The sequence below is a fragment of the Rhinopithecus roxellana genome, chromosome 6 (assembly GCF_007565055.1).
Source record: "Rhinopithecus roxellana isolate Shanxi Qingling chromosome 6, ASM756505v1, whole genome shotgun sequence".
NCBI lineage: Eukaryota > Metazoa > Chordata > Mammalia > Primates > Cercopithecidae > Rhinopithecus > Rhinopithecus roxellana.
The window spans coordinates 92,674,453-92,692,649 of NC_044554.1; the positions used below are offsets into that span (position 1 = coordinate 92,674,453).

Genomic DNA, 18,197 nt, shown 5'->3' on the forward strand with positions numbered 1-18,197 from the left:
TGTCTCCATGACAAGACATACACAATCTTTATTTTATTTTCCATCGTGCCATCTTTGAAATAGACACATATGGACACACATGAACACACATGGCCTTGTTCCAAATCCCCACCTACCAGTACTAAGAACCATTTTATAGTTTTCCTCTCCTAAGAGTTTTTTGTCTAATACATGTGCTTCCTTTCCATTGCAATCCATCCCATTCAGACTCTTGTTTTTCAGACCACAATGGCAGAACTCAGGGAAACCTGACATTTGTTTCACAGTTTACATAGCTGATTGAATGTACTCTCTACAGTTCCATGATGTCTCTAACAAATACACTAGTTTTTCCCTTTAGAGAATAGGGGATTGCATTGGAATGTCAGGATCAAGTTAGTACATCGGGGGCACAATCCATCCACATGAACCTCCACAACACAGTGGCTCCTGGCTCCACACAGCAAAACTGATGTAACCATCCACATACAGTTACTCAGCTTTGTCCATTTGGATACAGGACAATTTCTGTCGAAAGCAGTTGTTTTCATTTGCTACAGATGCTCTCGAGCTGCTGTCTTGGTAGTCGTCGAACATCATGCTTTAATCAATCACTGATGGAGTCCATTGGCTGTCAGGACTGAGCCTCAGGTAAAGTTACAGAACGAGTCTAAGATCCAGCCATGACCTTGAAAAGTGCACATCTAACACGTTCATGTGATTCCTGAGGCTGCTCCTAGTTCGTGGAGGGGAAGCCAGACCTCCTGCCTCGAGCAGTCATCCAATCCATCAACAAGGCCACTTCATATCCTTTAATTGTAAAAAAAAAAAAATTGTAAAAAAAAAAACAGAATCAGTTATTTCTAGGAAATCATAAATCTTCAGGTTATGACCTTTCAAAGAAAGAGCAGAGTAAATGTTTTTCAATCTTTATAAAAAGAGAATGGAGAGTTTTTTTGGAGAAAGCAGAATTGACCATGTGTGACAGCGCTCACATGGAAAACTTCACCAGCCCAGGAACAGAGAAGGGAACTTCAGGAGGGCATCATCACAGTTCCCATCAATCAAAATAATCTCCTTGCTTCCATTGTTTGAATGTCCTGTTGATATCCTTGTTTGATTATCAAAATGATTTTCTTTCTTTCTTTCTTTCTTTCTTTCTTTCTTTCTTTCTTTCTTTCTTTTTTTTTTTTTTTTTTTGAGACAGAGTCTCACTCTGTTGTCCAGGCTGGAGTGCAGTGACACAATCTCAGCTCACTGCAACCTTTGCCTCCTGGGTTCAAGTGATTCTACTGCCTCAGCCTCCCGAGTAGCTGGGACTACAAGTTCCCACCACCACTTCCAGCTAATTTTTGTAATTTTAGTGGAGACAGGATTTTACCATGTTGGCCAGGCTGATCTTGAACTCCTGACCTCAGGCGATGCACCCACCTCAGCCTCCCAAAATGCTGGGATTGCAGGCATGAGCCACCGCACCTGGACCAAAATGATTTTCAAACAAAGAAAAGTTGGCTGTAGAATGGCTCTCACAATGGTGAATTGAATTTCTTGGACTTAGTCTTCTGAGAAAAACAAAAATCAAAAAGAGAGAGAAAAGTCTTTATTTTGCTGTCAAGTGCCTCTATCTATTCTGTTAAATTAATGGCTAGTACATAAACTCTATTTTATGTTTGAAACCATTTCTACTTGAGATAACCTATTTTATAATGTATTGCATGATTGCTATTCGAATACTAGATGACAAAGTTCATGAGAAAGAAATGCATTAAAAATGTTTAGAAAATTATAGGATTGCTTCAAAAAGTTTTTGAAATGGAATGCAATTTTTTCTACATTTCTTGGGCTTATTTACCATAATTTTATTGTTTTACTTTGATATCTGAACACATCAGTTTACTGACTACTGACTCCTCTTCAAGAAGATGTTTGTCACAGAGAAATGTATCTGTATTAGTCATAGTGTTACTAGCAGTGGCCTTAAGAAACACAAGTTGTGTCATTCATTTTCAGAAATAAACGGCAAGCCCCTGTGCCATTTTACTTTTCTAAACACATCCGTGAAAATTTAGGGAAAAGACAGTAGCAACATGACTATATCATGTCTTGAATAAATGTATTTCTAAGGACGATAATACTACGTTTTAGTTTTATTCTGAGATGCTTCAAAACAATCTTATCACTGTTGAATTCTAAAATATCAAAATGATTTATTTTAGAGCCAGGCTTTCAATTGTAGTATTTTATTATAATTTATAATGACTGTACTTTGATTATATCCAAAGTTTCTCAGAAACTGGATATAAACTTTCTCAGTTCTGAAAAACTTTGGATATAACCAGACCAACAGTTGTGAGTAACTTGCCTTGATTGCAGTTGTGAAGGATAGCAGTTGATCTGTAGGTGCGAATCAATCTATCTACCAATATTTCTAAGGTTAAAAAAGAAGCTGTGGTTACAGAAACTAAGGAAAATAGAGGACCAAATGTAAATTTGTTCCTTCATACAAAAATATTTTTTCCTAACTATAATATCTTATACATATAAAAATTTGCGTTTCTTGGTTTTATTTAATGTTGAGGTTTCAAAAACAAAATGAGATTCTTAGTAGCCATTTTTCCCCTGTGTTTAGCAATTATATTAAGGCACAAATGAATAGAAAATAATGAAAAGTATTATTCCCAAGCCGGAATTGGGCAAGTCAGCCACAGATCCAGTTCAAACCCTATGACCTTTAAAATAGACACATATGGACATGAATGAACACAGATGTCCCTACTCCAAATCCCCACCTACTGCTGAGAACCAATTTATAGTTTTTCCCTCTTCGGAGTTTTTTGTTTAATACATGTGCTTCCTTTCCATTGCATTCCATCCCATTCAGACCTCTTCTTTTTTTGGAACGTAAAAGATGCTACATCAGGTAGGTAGTGATAGTGAAGACACCATCAGATACGATCATGCTCACTTAGTGATATTTCACTTAATAGCTGAGCACAGTGGCTCACTCCTGTAATCCCAGCACTTTGGGAGGCTGAGGCGGATGGATCACTTGAAGTCAGGAGTTCAAGACCAGCCTGGCCAACATGGCGAAACCCCATCTCTACTAAAAATACACATCTCTACTAAAAAACACACACACGTGGTGGTGTGTGCCTGTAGTATCAGCTACTTGGGAGGCTGAGGCAGACGAATCGCTTGAAACCAGTAGGTGGAGACTGCAGTGAGCCGAGAGCACCACTGCACTCCAGCCTGGGCGACAAAGTGAGACTCTGTCTTAGTAGTAATGCAGAAATATCACCGTGATGGTCACTTAATGGTAAGGCAAGGCAGATGTGTTTGTGAATTCTTAAAGCTCATGCATCTCCATGATTCTTTTTAAATCAATAAATCTTATCTTAACCAATTTGCATGAACATTAACAAAAGCACCAGAGAGAATGTTTTCCAGACCTAGACGGTTTGAGAAGCATCTAGGTTTGGAAGATAAACTCCTTCCTTTAGCTATAGTTGATGAGAGAAGCCAAGGTGGATTACAAATTTCTTCCATTGGTGCATTCGTTAAATCGGTGGATAACAAAGTAATACATGACCCAGCTTTTCCCAGAGTGTATAACATAGAATATAAGTTCTAAGGGATGTTAGTGGTGTTACATGAGAAGTGGGTACTATCATCAAATAATGTTGGGTAATGCAGAGTTAAACAAGCCTAACAGGTTTGGTTTTGTTTTTTTTTTTTCCCCCCCTGTGGACAACTTTCAGAACTGTCAACATGCTGACATGCATTATAAATCACCAAAAGGTAGATGCTTCATGCAGTGTTCCCCAAACCTATTTCAGTCTCAGACCTTTCATTCCAGGCAAACCCTGGAACTAGGGTCGCACAAAACACACATTGAGAATTGCTGTAATTCTCAAGTATTCTACCAAAATATCATTGTTTGCTAACATATATAGCCACTAGCTAAAAAATACATTGTTCTTAAAGCATTATGAACTTCTGTTTTATTTTGGTAAATCCTTGAAAATCACATTTTCTTCTTGTTATTTTATGGCTTTTTTTCTTTCTTTCTTTCTTTCTTTCTTTCTTTTTTTTTTTTTTTTTTTTTGAAACGGAGTCTCTCTGTCACCCAGGCTGGAGGGCAGTGGCCCGATCTCAGCTCACTGCGAGTTCCGCCTCCTGGGTTCCGCCTCCCAGGTTTACGCCATTCTCCTGCCTCAGCCTCCCGAGTAGCTGGGACTACAGGCGCCCACGACCACACCCAGCTAATTTTTTGTATTTTTAGTAGAGACGGGGTTTCACCGTATTAGCCAGGATGGTCTCGATCTCCTGACCTTGTGATCCACCCGTCTCGGCCTCCCAAAGTCCTGGGATTACAGGCTTGAGGCACCGCACCGGGCAGGCTTTTTCTCTTGAAACCTCTGATGACTATCTTGGTCAATTTGTCCAAGTTCTTAAAACCAAAATCTTAGAAAAGTAAACATGTTCAATATGTTGGGGTTTTTACTTCATTTTCTATTTCTGTATTTTATTTTAATATTTCCTATATAATAATTATATGATCACTTCCTAAAGTTGTTTATTTTCTTTTCCTCCTTTTTTTCACACTGAGCCATTTTGCTTTATTTTTGCTTTAAGTTTGGCAATTGAGAAGTATAGAAGCATAATGAATAATAAGATGTGCTCTCATTTTGGAAAATGTAATGTACAAAATAAGAACTCAGTAGTGTACATGTTATTCTGAAAAAAATCAAAGTATGAGTAAAACTCTCTACCATCCAGGCACAAGAATATATCCCCTCAAAACCTACATTATTCCCAAGTTTCATACCAAAGTTATCCTGATGAAAGTCCCCAGCAGCTGTTTCTGTCAACAGATGGCAACCCTCTTGCAAAGTGACAACCAACCCTTTCTCTTCCTCCCTCTGCAGTACTCTTCTTCAGTACACAGACAAAACTGCTATGCCAGTTCTAAGTCTTTGCAATAATCCTTGAAAGTCTTTGCCTGGTCGACTTGCAGTTACTTATCTTTTAACATTAGGTAACTAGTTGCTATTAAAAATCTGTTATAGATTTAAAGTTCCATTGTTTTCCCTAGGATAGAACACTGTGATAGCTCTGATCATGTTGGAAAGACCACTAGTCCCATTCCCAGCCCAGAGGTGTTCACCTGCCTCTTCTTGCTGCCTGTGGGCTACTGGAAGCCAACCTAGAAGTCAATGAACAGCCCAGTTGTTTTAGAAACTTGCCATAAGCCTTGACTCACTAAATATTTATTTCTAGCCATATGTTCCCACTTGCTGAAACAGACTTAGAAAATTATATTTAGTTAATACATTTATTTAGTAATCCTTGTAGGAGCAGGACTCAAAAAATATAGCACTGTTCTAAATTTTATTCCATTTTAGCACCGTCGTAGACTTTTATCATTTGAAGAACCTTAAAAAATTATCTGATTCAGGGCTTCTCAGACTTTAGTATGAATTAGCATCACCTGAAGAGTTATTAAAAACCAGATTGCTGCTCCAGCCCCCAGAGTTTCTGAATCAGCAGGTCTAGGGGTAGATGCTGAGAATTTGCATTTTTAACAGTTCAGGGGTGAGGCTGATGTGATTCATTCCAGGACCACACTCAGTGCCACTGTGGGAGAAAGCCCTTTCTTCCAGGTCTGCTTCGGAGAAGCTGAGCATTCATGAAACTAGCCTTAGACCAAACACCCCATAGAACTCTGGAAGGAGGGAGCAAATCTGGCTTTCTCCTGTCCTTAGAGCAACACAAGGGATGATTAATGGGTGGACTCCGTGTGTATCAGAGGTTTTCGTCAGGGAAAGCTAACTCTTTAACACACATCCCTAAATCTGCTGTGGCTTCATTACTGTTGGGGACTACATTTGGAGAACCACAGATGTAGTTCAACCTTCTCATTTTACAGACAGGAACGTGGAGACTCAGGCAGGGCAGGATGGCATGACCAGGGAGCTGCTGATGCAGGAAGAGAGCTCAGGTGCCCAGACTTTGAGCAATTTTACATACCCTTCTGCACTACCAGTTACCTAGTTTCTGCCCATAAATGCACAGCCAATCATTTCTCAATAGTTACAGGATTGCCAAAGCATTTTTAAAAATATTTTTCTCTTTGCTGATTGGGGAGATGGGTTTTCTTCCATCAGTGATTCCCTGCTCTCTTCTTCCTAAATGTGGAAAATTCCCTCACAGCCTTGCTTTTGCTCTTGGTGAGATTAAGCTTTATGTTTTTTAACCTATGTTCGGTTTTATTAATGGGAACTTCCCAAACAATCTATACAACAACCTTTTATATTTTCTTGGCTTACGGCTTCTACAGGTAGTGGTTCCTACTGTTAGCTTAATGTGTTTAGAACAAACTATAACCAATATATTTTGTGAGCAGAGAAGGGTTTTATTTACCTCTGAGCATTCTAGTCATGTTTTCTGCTTTCTGTTTCATGTACTTATCTTCCCACTTCTACACAGTCGTATTTTCTCTAATAATTTGGACCATTTGTTTTTCCTGACGGCATAGTTCTCTTTTGGACACTTAATGCCGCAGCACCTTTGGCACGGGTGTGGCAGGTGCTCCTGGAATGTTCAGCTGCTTTTCGAATCATCTGCCAAAAGTACCCTCTGGGCTCTTTACCATCCAAGAAGCCTTCATGGATGTGAACCCAGGGCTGCTTACAGACACCCACTTAAGAGAGATGTGACATGACCAGAAATGGCATTTTCTTCTCCCTATAGTTAAAATGATATATCTGACCCTTATCATGAATTCAAGAGGGTAGATGGTCTAAGGTTCAGCAGCAGACCAACAACAAATGGCTTTGTTTCTATTGGCCCCCAGAAATATACATCGTATGGCCCAAATGTAATGTTTTTTGTGGGATGGCTAGCATATCTCTGGCTAACTTCCTTCTACAACAGCTGTTCAGTGGATACTTTTTATGAGGCAAGCAAGCCATTATACATAATAATAAAATTCAGTAACAGCTTAACAAGGCTCCCCATTTGCCCATGGACTGATAAAACGAAGATACTATGCATAACATTTGTTACAAGCATATTTTAATAACCAATGTGGTTATTGGAATGGAAGGAAGAGGAGGCATATGTTTTGTTCTTTATAAGTAATTAATTGAATTAGCTGGAAAGTAATTAATTGAATTAGCTGGACTTAAGAACAGTTTCTTGAGTTTCAGGGGTAAAAATAGAATCTGTAGAAAAGACACATATTCTGGAGTAAAATACGTCAGAATGCTCCAGTACTTAGTCCCCAAATAAATAAAAGACGTCCAGCTATGCTGCGCAGATTCTCAGGAACCTGAGGTCTCATGATAAACTAGTACAGCACTTCTAATTAATTTTTAACATTATGCTTTATAAAATCACAGCTCAGTCTTAACACATGCACCCAGCCATGGGGGTTCTTCCTCATCCATCTGTGTATTTTTTTGTAACAGACAACACTGTATTTTTAAAGATGATGGCTTTGGTTTTATTATTCAACGTTCAATTATTAATTTTTGGTCAGTCAGCAGTTTAGCATTCCCTTTATATAAAATAAATGAAATTATTTGATAACTTGATGACTACCAGTTGGTATTGTTTCCTGGGCTGCAAAGCTGTTAAGGCTAGCTCTTTAATGTTGCATAAGGATGTGAATATTGAGGTGTTTTCATAAAACAGCCTGCATGGGAAACACTCTGTGGGCACTCTATGCCGTAGGAACTCAAGCACACCACTCATACATGGACTGCCTATTTTCCTTCTCCCACCTTCTTCAAAGCCCATCTCAGAAGGTTCCTGGCTCCATCTCCTGTCTTAGGTGTGCTGTGGACATTCAGAGCATAGCCAGCTTTCTGACATCCCATAATCCCATAATTATTCTTTCTTCTATTCCAACTGTGTGTCTTTCCCATCTGCTCAGTTGGTCTGTGATTCATCCAGGATTGAGCTGCTATCAGTTATTTTGTGAAGCTTCCATGACACCCTTCCTCTTTCCCCCACTGAGCTAGCCAGTTCCCCAATACATCCACAGTTCACTTAGCATATCCCTACACTGGCTTGTACCCATTGGCTCTTGTCTGTCTACATATCTGTCTCTCTGATACTCTAGAAGCTTGCAGGGAGAGACCACACCACCATACCTGATAAACAGTCAATGCTGTGTTTGATGAATGAATGAGTGGTCAACCAGACCGTGCTTCTGTGTGCAGTTACCCCCAGCTGCACTCCCTCCCTCGGACTGCCCTATTGCTCCCAGCTACCTCCTGTTCTCCTCTGCCTCCAGTCTGGCCCATCTTCACCCAATCCAACTCAGTCTGCAAGGTGATTATTCTAAAGTTCACATCTGATTATGTCCCTCCATCATTGCCTATGAACAAAAAGGACAAATCCATAAAATAATATACAAGGTCCTCCCTCTACAAGCACGTGCCTTGCCCCATCATCTGCTGCTTTCCTCCTCCTACTTCATGTTCCCCAAAATATCAGAAGTGCCAAACTAGCAGCTCCCTATACACAAAATCCTGTTTCTCAACACCACACCTTTGATGATGCTATTTCTGGTGAGTGAGAAGACTTTTCCTCTCACCTTCTCACTGCCCTCACAATCAACTCTGAGCCGTCCTTTAAGACTCAGTTCCAAAGCTGTCTTCCCCAAGGAATCTCCCACATTCCCCACAACCTGATGAGGATCCCTTGTCTGGATTCCCTCTGCCCTTCTCTTAAAGCATTGGCTACGTAGGGTGACTATACGGGCAGTGCCTCAAGGCATGAGGCTCTTGTCTTGTCCATCTCTGTGTCCCTGGGCCTGGCACAGAGCCTGCACCTTAGTTATTAGGAAATATTTGATAAACAACACCGTGCTAAAGCTCCAGAAAGACGGAACCTGTGTCTCGGCTTTCTTGGAGCCCCTCATCCTGTCTGGTCTTTTTTCTGCACTCAGTAGCACCTATTGTCCCTTGTAAGAACTCAGCAAGTGTTGGGAACTAAAGTAAAGTAGACGCAGGTGGCTAAAGAGTGTGTTGTGCTTTTCTGTAGCTAGAAACTAGAGCAACACCCACTGCTATGCTGTGGCAAAATTCATTTCTAAAAAAACTTTCATCACAAGAGTGCCCCCAATCACTTGTTTAAACTGGATGCTAGAATATAAAAAATAAAAACAAAAATAAAAACAGAAAGAGTAATTTTGAAATATCAACAAACTCACCTAACTAATGTGCCATGACAATAGGCAATTGGTAAGAGTAGCACTATTGTATGTAAGTAAGAAAATAGCATGACACTCAATAAAAACATAGATTTTTCAGGTTATTAAATGGAGGACTAGACCGAAAAGGAAATGAGATGTGTAGGCTTGTAGTAATACAGTATTTGTCTACATATAACTTGGATAAAATCTGATTTAGAGTTGGTGTGTTTCCATAATGCTGACCTCTCTACTTCAAAATCAAATCAATGTATTGGGTTAAGTTAAAAGCTAGTTTTTCCCCTCAACTCTGGGCTTGACTATTTTGTCAGTAAATTTACAAATAAAAAGAAATGCATCCCTCTGGAGAGCTTTCTAAGAGTTTGCCACTAGATCACTGTGTGTCAGCCAGACTCATTTATTTCCTTCCCCTCCCTCAAGTGCTTCCAAGCTCCCGAGGTGCAGGGCTCATCGATTACTCCACATAACTTGGACCTGGGCCCCATGTGAGCTCTAGCTCTCTCTCCAGCGTACTTCCAGAGCAACTCTTCAGCACGTCCACAAGTGCTCATATAGAGTCCCCTCTGTCTGCCTGCAATGATGTCCAGGCTTTGTGAAGCCATCTGAGTAGAGCCTCACTTTTCACTCTGCATCCAGTGACCTCCAAGAGCCACAGACCATCTCAGTGCCCAAGTGGCCTGACACCCCCAGAAATCCCACCTCCTTAACCGATCTCACTTTCCAGCGCCTGGCCTCAAAGCAGCAGTGCTTGTGCCCGAAGGCACATAGAATCCATCATTATCTGGGGAAGGCAGCCCCTTCAACTTAGGCCCATGCTGCTGTCTATGGGGCTTTGGCTTAGTTCATGAGGCAGGGTTGGGGAGATGTAGGCTCCATAGCTGGACTCTGTCTCCACCACCATAACCAATGATTTAAAAAAAAAAAAAAAAAAAAAAGCCTTGTTCACTGCCACTTTATCCTTCAGCTCCCAAATAACCTCAAACCAAGAGATTAAACCCTCAGCCCAGCCCAGCTCCACCCAATTCCAGGCATAGAATTTCTAGGGACATCTGGGATGCAATTTCTTGGTCCAAAATGTCCAGAGAAGAGCTAGGTTTTCACCTTTGGCTGCTGAGTTGAGTTTTACATCCTGGAATATTCCCAACTAGTATGAAAGACTGCTCAGTGCCAATTTTGACCTTTCAGGACTCTGCCTGCACAGCTAAGAGGAAGGCTGCATTTGTTGGTGCTAACTCAAGTGACAAATTGGCGCACGGGGGTTACACAGGAGCCCTCAGGACTGAGTCACCAGATGTGTGAGGCTCTGGCCAGTTGGTCCAATGTGGTGTAAGAGATTGTAACGCATATATATATATTTTATACATATATAGAGAGAGACAAATATATACATATTTTGGAGAAAGAGTCTCACTTTGTCACCAGGGTGGAGTGCAATGGCTCAGTCTCGACTCACTGCAACCTCCGCTTCCCGGGCTCAAGCAGTTTTCCTGCCTCAGGCTCCTGAGTAGCTGGGATTACAGGCACACGCCACCACGCCCAGCTAAATTTTGTATTTTTAGTAGAAATGGGGTTTCACCATGTTGCCCAGGTTGGTCTTGAACTCCTGACCTCAGGTGATCCACCCACCTGATCCACAGGTGTGAGCCACTGCACGTAGCCTGTAAAGCATATATATATATATATATATATATATATATATATATATACACACACACACACAGTAGAGACGGAGTCTTGCTCTGTCACCCAGGCTGGAGTGCAGTGGTGCAATCTTGGCTCACTGCAACCTCCGCCTCCCGGGTTCAAGCAATTCTTCTGCCTCAGCCTCCCAAGTAGCTGGGATTACAGGTGCATGCCACCATGCCCAGCTAATTTCTTTTGTATTTTAGTAGAGATAGGGTTTCAGCATGTTGAAGCATATATTTTTAAAAAGAAACATTCAGACAAGTTTGGCTGTAAAATTTCTACTCTTTTCTGTAAATATTAAAGAGTCAAACTCCCACCAAGTTCTCAGTCAGGTAGAGATATTTTCAACTCCCTCCTTCACTCCATAAACATTTATTGAGGGCCTACTGGATGCCTGGCACTGTTGAAAGAGTCAAAGATATAGCAGTGAACCAAAATGCACTTCTAGAGAGAGGGAGAAAGAGGATAAACTAATAAGTGAATAATGTAATATCAGACTCTAATAAGGTATGAAATAAACAAGACTAGATGGAGAATTGAAGGGTGTCTTTAAAACTTTTTATTATGGAAAATTGTGACATATATAAAAGTAAAAAAAAAAAGTCTAATGAGCCATATAGATCCACTATCCAGTTCCTACAATGATCAAACCAAGACCTGTCTTCCATATCTCCACCCACTCTCCCACTGTGGACTATTTTGAAGCAAATCCTAGACATCATATCTTTTGCTTATAAATCTTTTGGCATGAATCTCGAAAAGAAAGAGAATGCTATGTAGATAAAGTAGTCAAGGAAGGTGGCTCTAGGGAGGTGATCTGGGAGAATGGGAAAAAATAGTTCCACTGGTGGAAACAGCAAAGCAAACAGCTGAGGTAGTTGAGGATCTGCAAAAAGGCCAGTCGGACTATCCTAGAGGGAGTGAGGAGGAGAGGGGACTCAATCCTAAAACAGCAGTATGACCAGAAGTTCCCAGAAGGAATATAATTATTACAGCAAAACTTATATGGGGCTAATTATATGGCAGGAGCTCTTCTAGTATTTTGCCTGTATTAACTCATATATTCTTCACAACAACCCTATAATGTCATTACCACTATTATAATTCCCATTTTACTACAACCAAAGAAACAGACACAGAGATGTGCAGCTAACTACTGGCAGCCTCAGAATTTGAACCGAGGCAATCTGGTTCCATATTTCAAGTTCTTAATCGTTTCACTGTGCTGTTTCCACTTTCAAGGTAGAATGGAGCATTAATTGCAGGACACATTTCTGAGCAATTCTGAGCTGCCTCTTCCAGATCTCTCTGAGCCACCACCCCTTCTCCCACTGACCCCTAACCCCAGACTGCCACCCCCTCCAAGTCTGGTACTGCTTCCTGGCCAGCTTATTTTTTCCTACTTCCCTTCTCTTCCCCCCAAATCTTTTTACCTGTTAACTATACTCCCTGTGAGGGTGGAGAACATGTCAGTCTGTCATTCGCACTGTATCCCCTCACACAATGCCCAAAACATAATGGGTACTGTATAAATGCTCCGTCCTACAAGACTGACGCAACTTCAGCTGCCAGTTGCACGTAGTGAGCCCCCAGGTTACCCACACTTCTGTCCAACTTGGCTACAAATTGGAGATTCCCACCATTCCCTCCTCATGCACAATAATTTGCTATAATGGGTCACAGAATACAAGGAAACATGATTATGAGTTTATTATAAAGGATACAAATGAGCAATCAAATGAAGAGACACATAAAGCAAGGTCTGTGTTGAGCCCAGTGGCTCACGCCTATAATCCCAAAGATTTGGAAGGCTGAGACAGGAGGATCACTGGAGCCCAGGAGTTTGAGACCAGACTGGGCAATGTAGCAAGACCCTATGGCTACAAAATCAGAAAAAGCCAGGAGTGGTGGCGTGAACCTATAGTCCCACATACTCAGGAGGCTGAGGTAGGAGGATGGCTTCAGCCCCAGAGTTCGACGCCACAGTGAATTATGATTGGACCACAGTACTGCAGCCTGGGCAGCAAAGGGAGACCCTGTCTCAGGAATGTAGAAAGAAAGAAAGAAAGAAAGAAAGAGAGAAAGAGAGAAAGAGAGAAAGAGAGAAAGAGAGAAAGAGAGAAAGAGAGAAAGAGAGAAAGAGAGAAGAGAGAGAGAGAGAGAGAGAGAGAGAGAGAGAGAAAGAGAGAGAGAGAGAGAGAGAGAGAGAAAGAAAGAAAGAAGAGAGAGAGAAGAGGAGGGGAGGGGAGGGGAGGGGAGGGGAGGAGAGAGGAGAGGAGAGGAGAGGAGAGGAGAGGAGAGGAGAGGAGAGGAGAGGAGAGGAGAGGAGAGGAGAGGAGAGGAGAGGAGAGGAGAAAGGTCTCATGAGGTCCAGAGTGCAGGAGCTTCTGGCTTCTGTCACCAGGGAGTTTGGGGCTTACCACCCTCCCAGCCCATGGATACATTCACCAACCAGGAACTCTCCAAATCTGTTGTGTAGGGTTCCATTATGAAGGCATGATTGCTGAAATCATTGGCCACTGGTGATTAGCTCAGTCCCCAGCCTCTCTTCCCTCTCCTTCAGCCGGGAGTGGGGCTGCAGGTTCTATCCCGGGAGTCACAGGGTTTGACCAGCCAGGTGGAATTCTCCTAGAGCCACCTCATTAGCATAAATTTGGGTGTGGCTGAAAGAGGGCTTATTAAGAATAACAAAAGATGTTTTTCTTACCCCTATTACTCAGAAATTCCAAGGGTGTTTAGGAGTTCTGTGTCAGGAACCAAGGATGAAGACAAAATATATATTTCTTACTATGTCACAAAATGATATGATCCACCCAGATTCCCTGGAATCCTTCTTTTTCCATGAGTTGCCCCCACACCTTGGGCTTTCAATGACCTGCATCTGAAGCCCTTCTTCCAAGGACTCCCTCGGGCTCCAGGGTCCATTTGACCCCAAAAGCAAAGGGCCAGCAGTGCCTGGGCATTGCCAACCCTCATCTTCACCCCATGGGCTTTTCAACAAGGACTGACAGTATAGGGTATGACAGCCCAGCTTCCTTTCCATAGGATGGGACAACGCTGAGACCCTACAAACACTACAGAGCCTCATGCTGCGTCAGGTTTCCTCCCTTCCTTTTTCTGTTTCTGGGAAACCTGACCAAAAACCTTAGGTTACCTTAAAAATTCCTCTGTTAGCCATTATGGCTGTGTATTGGAATACTCATAGGAAGTTACTATACTTCCAATTTCACCATTAAATAAAAATAAAATATTACTGATTCTGAAACTATACCAAAATCATGGGATTTTACATTGGTGAGTCAAAGTGTTGTAGGACTATCTCCTTAGTTCAGCTAAAGATGGGGTCCTTGTCACACAGCCATGAAAAATTAGGCCCACAGACAGTTTGAAGGGTGAGAAAAACAGGATTTATTGGGCAAAAAGGAGGAAAAAAGGGAAACAGGGACTCTGCAAAGCCAGGGTCCCTGCTGGTGCACTTCCTGATTGAATCCCAGCTTCCACCCAGGAAGAGGAGGGGCCAGGCTCCTCCCTGCTGCAGATAGAATGGATTTCTGTGGCTCCACCCCAGTGCACATTCTTCCCAGCACGCAGGCTGCTTGGAGTTTCTCTGGGGACCCCTTTCCATCTGGCTGTCTCAAAAGGTCTTTTAGGATGTTGCAGTGCCTCAGAGGCATCTCTCAATCTCAAGCACCCCAGCCCAAGAGATCTGTCAGCAGTGGTCAATGGAGACCTCCAGTTGGTTGGCAGAGAGTGGGCAGGTCAGCATCTAGCACATTGCCACCACTACAGGGAAGGGTGGGCAGACAGCGAACAGCAAATCCTGGCTCAATACTGGAACTCACAAAACTGGTTTTCTTTCTTTTTTTTTTTTTTTTTTGTTGAGACGGAGTCTCGCTCTGTCGCCCAGGCTGGAGTGCAGTGGCCGGATCTCAGCTCACTGCAAGCTCCGCCTCCCGGGTTTACGCCATTCTCCTGCCTCAGCCTCCCGAGTAGCTGGGACTACAGGCGCCCGCCACCTCGCCCGGCTAGGTTTTTTTTTTTTTGTATTTTTTAGTAGAGACGGGGTTTCACCATGTTAGCCAGGATGGTCTCGATCTCCTGACCTCGTGATCCGCCCGTCTCGGCCTCCCAAAGTGCTGGAATTACAGGCTTGAGCCACCACGCCCGGCCTACAAAACTGGTTTTCTAACTGTTATGAGAGTATTGTTATAACACAACAATAATGATGAGACCCAGGAGAAAAATTTAGTAGGATAAAACACACATCAAGTACATTGTGGAGATACATATGGCCACTCTTCCAATATTTGTCTACTGATAATTTCTTGACCTTTTAAGAGAACACTTGAGGGTAAGATGTGGAAGTACTGATTTGGTTAGAAGAATCCCAAGGAACCAAGAGACACTTTTTCGGACATACAGGAAAAGTCGAGGTCCTAATGTATGTAAATGAACTCAAAAGCTGCATTTGCCCTGCTGTTTCTAGGCAGCCACGGCCAAGTCATTTCAAACCTTAAATGAGGAATGAATAGTGATGAATGCATTTATGAATATCCTCATTTGAAAACAAATGGCACCACAGTCCCAGGGTTCTAAATTGAAAAGTTAGTAGCAAAAAAGAGCTGCTCCAAAATCCATACTCTATAAAATCCACACAGCTCATGAGGAGAATAATAGAACTATAGATCATGGGCAATTATGCTCCAAAGAAAGGTTTTGAGGCAGCTGCATTCATAAGTCCCTCTTAGAATGAAGACATAAACATAGGAATATAATACCATAGCTAAATTGCCTCATCATGCTGCCATATTTTTGTAAATGAGATTTATAATAATAGAATTATATAATCAGCCCATTTGCATGAAGCATATTATTATTACTAATGTTCAGATTTAAGGAAACTCAATTATTTCCAGGATGCAAACTATGCATCTTTCAGAGAAAGAAAATATGGGACATGACTTAGAGAAAAACCTTCTTCCATCATGTGATATTATCTATGGTGACATCCATATGACATCATTTAAGGGGGCTCCTTGGGGAGACTTTATCAAAGCTTTTTTTCTCATCACCATTTAGTGTACACAGGCAGCAAGGAGATACACAAAGTATACAGATTTGGAAATATGGATTTATTCTCGTTATGAGATGAGTACCAAATATCCATATTGATATGCAGACATAGAAATAAATCACTGTAAATCCTAAAGGAATTTTTTGCAAATCTTTTTCCTGCATTCCCTTGCTATCAAATCAGCAACTGTGAGATGGACTCATCGACAATATTTTGACGTGAGGCAGGAATTAAACTCCAAAATGGGTACCCTTATGGAAACCTAATGAATGTTGCAAACTAAGGATGAGGAAAACATACTATAAATAAGGTGATGTCTTCTCTTGCTGTCACCCACTCACCCTGACTTCAGACTCTAAGCACTACTTTCTCTATAGATGAGCTAATTCCATCAAATAGGACAGGCCCAAGACTGGCAGATGAAGCCCTGTCTTAAGTACTTTTTGCTTATGCTCTCTACGCTAAAATACTTTCACACATTCTTCAAGCTGATCTTTTTTTAACAAGAAAATAAAATAAAATTGCCCTAAAAATAGGGAATAATTACCCTTGTTCATATTATTTCCAAAGAAAAAAGATATTTATGGAAGTGAGTTCTAATTCTAAGTTGATTAATTCAGAATCTTCATGCACAGTAGAAACCATCAGAATATTAGCTAGCATTTATTAAGAAAATAATGTATGCTAGGTATTCTAAAATTTTGAATGCAGTATCGCATTTAATTCTCATTCTAACCCTGTGTGTGATATTCTTTTTATACCCATTTTACCCATAAGAAAATGAAGTGTGGTTTACTTAAAGTCACAAAGCAAGGCAGTCTGTTGTCAGAGCTGATGCCCTCACCTGCATTAATGGGCAAGCAGGGGAATATAAGGCTTGGAGCCTTTCCTCACTGGCATAAAACTACTTCAAAAAATTATTCTGTCATTGTATTCTCTAAAATTCCAGGGAGGAGAAAACGGTCTTAAGATATCAATGTTTCTCTTAGTGGGTTTTTAGACTCCAGAAGTAGAACTTGATGTATTCAAGGCCCAGAATCCATTTGTATATAACATAAGAACTCTAGCCCTCTGCAAATCCTTCCTCTAGAAAGCTTCCACATTTATCAACAAGCACACACCAGAATTCATCATGTCTTTTAAGCTGGTCTGTTGAAAACAAGACCATGTATTATAGTCAGACTTCATTTGGGCCATCCTTTGCTGGTTAGGTACATTGGCAATGAAAGATCTGAAGGCATAAACTTGGCAGCAGCTTCAAAATATCCAGTTGGTCCCGGAACGATAACATGCTCATTATGTGCATTTATTGTGCCTGGGTTTCCCACTGTCCAAATCTACCCGGAGTCTCCAATCAAGAAATATTGATAGGAGCAGTGCTAACATGATATGACTGGGGACAATACAGAGTGACATGACCAGAGGTGATGAGAAGAACACGTGTGGTTTCCTGACCACCCCCTCCACTTCCCTGCCACATATTTTAATGCATACGACATCCCTGCCTTGGCAGTCACAGACAAAGAAGCCAAAAGATATGTATGTATAAAGTTGCATCCATCAACACCACCAGTGGTCCTCCTGGAATGCTGTCAGCTTACAGATTGGCTTGCACCCACTGTCTGTGCACACCACACTCTGTGACGATGATTCTAGCTCTAGTTCTACAGGGACAGCAAGGCATCTCCCCAGAGCTCAGACAACGTCCACAAAGACCTACCGGAATGCCAGCTAGGAAGTAAAAGAGTCATTTGAGTTGGCATTTGCTTTATTAAGAGGGAAGGGCAGCAAAAAGAGGACCAAATTAGATTTTAAGCTAGGACCAGAATACAGAGGAAATAAACGTTACAAATAAGCCAAACCTATGTATTTGTGGTTGCCAAGGCAGCAGTCCAAAGCAGTTGAAGTATACCCATTTCTGACCCCAAAACACAAAGGCTCAGAAGCTCACTTTTAAGTAGAGACTTTGTTTTGTATTCAGAATAATTGTTTATATTTATGCAATACCTGAATAGGCAGCAAATTGCATGGGACTATATCTGAACAACACACTAGTGTCCTCAATGTAGGAAATTCCCAATCTATGCTATTTTGTATCCAGAGAATAATTCTATAATTTCCTGTATGAATTTTTGATCAACATAGATGTTAGGGAAATGTCTTGTAATTAATAAAAATATTTTCTTTTCATTAAATATAAATAATTGCCCATCTTCTTCAGAGAGAGCAGTCTGT

The 18,197-nt window shown here is 41.4% G+C and overlaps 1 protein-coding gene across 3 annotated transcripts in view; it reads left to right on the plus strand.

Annotated features, from left to right (window-relative positions):
* The window catches only part of POU6F2 (POU class 6 homeobox 2), a 503,614-nt gene that overhangs the window by 420,983 nt on the left and 64,434 nt on the right, over positions 1-18,197 (plus strand). The gene's annotated exons all lie outside the window — the stretch shown is intronic.